Source organism: Sinocyclocheilus grahami, unplaced genomic scaffold (genome assembly GCF_001515645.1).
Source record: "Sinocyclocheilus grahami isolate Dianchi unplaced genomic scaffold, SAMN03320097.WGS_v1.1 scaffold891.1, whole genome shotgun sequence".
NCBI classification, from domain to species: domain Eukaryota; kingdom Metazoa; phylum Chordata; class Actinopteri; order Cypriniformes; family Cyprinidae; genus Sinocyclocheilus; species Sinocyclocheilus grahami.
The window spans coordinates 307,745-311,248 of NW_015506070.1; positions in this window are offsets into that span (position 1 = coordinate 307,745).

Sequence of the window (3,504 nt, forward strand, 5' to 3'; positions counted from 1 at the left end):
ATATATATATACAGTATATGAATGCAACACGAAACAGAGCTGCGCTGTGCATCATTATTGCTCCCGAAAGGTCAGCGGTGTCACACAATCGCAGCTCGCAACGGTGTTATGAATAAATTTGCATGAAAAAAAATATATATTTTTTTAGATTGATGGATGGATGGATGGATGGATCGCAGTGCGCCTTGTAATGCATTTGATCAGCGAGCACAACTACTGACAATCGAACCCATCACCTTGGCGTCGCAAGCTAACACTATAAAATATAAAGGTTCTTTATTGGGTGGGTCCGTAAAGAACCTTTAACCCTAGGGAACGTTCTCAGAATGTTCTGACGAGGTTCTCTCAAACTTAGCTTATAAGCAACTCGTAACATTAATAGGACATTCGTCCAGAATTATTTGGTTTTTAATAACGTTAGCAAAAAAAAAAGTTAGTTTTACTCAAATCCGTTTTGGTTACTAGCCTATTTGTTTCAGAACATTCACAATGTTCTGAAAATGTTCTGTCAAAAAGTTATGAACAAACGTTTTTCCAGTAACGTTAATAAAACATGAATTCAGAATGGTCTTTTTTTATTCGTTTGTTACTTTGGAACATTCAAAACTAACGTTCCTATAGCCTAATGTTTGCAACATGATAATGCAATGTTCCCTTAATATTCACATAGCCATAAAAAAATGTTTTCGAACATTCAGAAATAACGTTTTGATAGCTCAACTGGAACGTTCCAAGAACATGTTTTTGTTGGCTGGGAAAATCCATGGAACCTTTTTGCACAAAAGGTTCTATACAATGGAAAACTGTTCTTTAGGCTATAAAATGTTCTACACAGTAAGAAAAAAATGTAAGAACCGTGCACTGAAAGGTTTTTGGACATCCAAAAATGGTGCTTCTGTGCATGGCATCGCTGCGAAAACCTCGTTTTGGGAGGTTTATTTTTAAAGCATCAAACCGCATGACTTGAACAAGCTAGAAGCGAAGCCTGAGACGGTCTAAGAGGCCTTCCTCTCTGCTGCCTCCTCAGAAACGGTAGCGTCCTCTGGGGTTCCGGGTGCGATCTCACCAATGCCTCTGTCATCACTTGCTGTGACTGCCAAATCCGTGCTCCAGAATCGGGGGGCTCGAAACAAACACACACAGCAGACAGGACTGCTCAGAGACCTACGGAACGCAGCCTTTCGCTTCAACACATTTCGCCTGACATGAGGAGGATTCGCGTCGCATCCTGAACCGAGAAGGACCGGCGCGTTGCTTGTTGGGTAACATGTAAACTGCGGGGTGGCCCTATCATCTCTTGCCCTTACATTTGGTCTGCATCCCATGCATTCACATGTGTTTATGTAGGAAGTTGTTGATATCCATGGAGAGATGGCCATCGAGGCATCGGGAGGCTAGAAAATATCGGCCAACTGACCTACAACACCTGCTGAGATCTATCGGCTCTTCTTACAATGCAGATTTCTCACAGGTGCATGAACGAATTAGATGCTGTTGAGAATAAAATGCAATTCTCAAAATAGATACACTCTTAAAAATAAGAGTTCTTTCCATGGAACTTTATAGTGGAAAAAGGTTCTTTAGATTTAAAAAAAAATAATAATTGGTTCTTCACTCTAAGAAAAAAATCTCTTTTTTGTTTGTTTTTTTGGACACCCAAAACGGTTCATGCTATTTTATTTATTTTTAAGAGCGTATCTAAAAAAAAAAAGGCAAATCTAAGATATACTGCCCTTTTTTTGGAAACAGAAAAATGCAAATAACTTACAGCTGTAGAACTAGAAAGCCCCGAGAAAATTGCAAAATAAAACACATGCCAAATGTAAGGAAAAGTGACAAGAGGATGACAGTCAAACCTGACCCTAGATTTCACAACAAACATAAATTGACACTGCGATTGAATCCTCAGTTTTCAGGTGTTTGCACAAAAAAAAAGGCAACAGCACCGAGCAGTCATTATAAACACTGCACACAATACTGTGGGAATATACTTCCTCTGATCAAACTTCGTCAGTGGTGATGCTGAGACTGCCTCTGACTTCCTGTTAATTAACACTACATATTAATTCCTCCATCTTTTCCCCCCTCTCCTCTCCCAGACTGTTATTTGGCAATAGTCTGGCAGTGCTGCAGTTATACTCAGCTTGTGGTTATTTGGCTGTACAAAAAGAAATAAGCAAGATCACGCTGATAAGTATTATTTTTCTTTAACAGGGAAATGTGTAAAGCAAGGGAGTTTCTGATTTTTCAAATGCCTGTTATTATTATTTACTATTTATGTTTCTATGGTTGTCGAGGGGTTGCTCAAGGAATTCATAAAACCCTTTACGCACAATCTGCATGAACGAAACTACATTTAAAAAAAGGAAGAAAAATAAAACCAGGGATTCTATTTTTGATATGCATGTTTTTATTAATCACGTTATAGAAGCCGAACGAATAAATTCAATAAATCCTCTCTGGGTAACGATTTGGATGCAGGAAGATTATTCCTGCTATTTTAAAAGATATTGTAAAAGTTATGATGTCGCAATAATGCAATTAAAGTCGATTAAACGTGTTAACAGCTGGCTAGTTTATTCGCCGCTGTGAACGAAACGAGTAAATCTAGACATGTCTATAATCTGGTTTGTAATTTCCGTTTGCATATTAAACATTTGAGTATTTTAGAGAAATGTTGCTGTTTTTTCTCTCCACAGTATGGGTTGATACATTGTTAATAAATGAAATAGAAGTTTACTTCTCAGAGAACATTGAAAGAATGTGAAGCGAATAAACATAGAATAATTCTGTATTGTTCTCATCATCATAATAATAATAATAGTTTTTATTAGTAGTAGGCCTGTTATTTATGTGGTAGCCGTTTAGGCCTAAAAAAAATCCATATCTCCCAAGATACATGAACATGAACGATGTTCTGCTGCTATAGGAGACATAAGGAAACATTAATTGAGGAAAGATTAGACACAAATGAAACAGCAACAGATGTTTCAAATGATGCTAATTTAATGTCATTATCCATGTCCCCAGTTCTGTGCTTAACGGTAAGTAGCATCGAAATTAATTCAATTAGAATGCTCTACATTTCCAACATGGCTTCATAGTTTATATCATTAATATAAAATATAGCCTATACGGATAGACAGACAGATAGATAGATAGACAGATAGATAGATAGATAGATAGATAGATAGATAGATAGATAGATAGATAGATAGATAGATAGATAGATAGATAGATAACCTTAAGGTGTAGGTTGATTCATGCATATTAAATATTTTTTTTCGACCTATATAAAATAAAACCAGCTAACACATTTTATACACTCTTAAAAATGCTGGGTTAAATACAACCCAGTGCTGGGTAAAATAGGGGCAAACCCAGCAATTGGGTTGTTTTGACCCAGTGGTTGTGTTACTACCTTCTGGTAACCCAGCATTTTTTTTGTGTAGATACCTTACACACACACACAAAAAAAAAATAATATATATATATATATATATA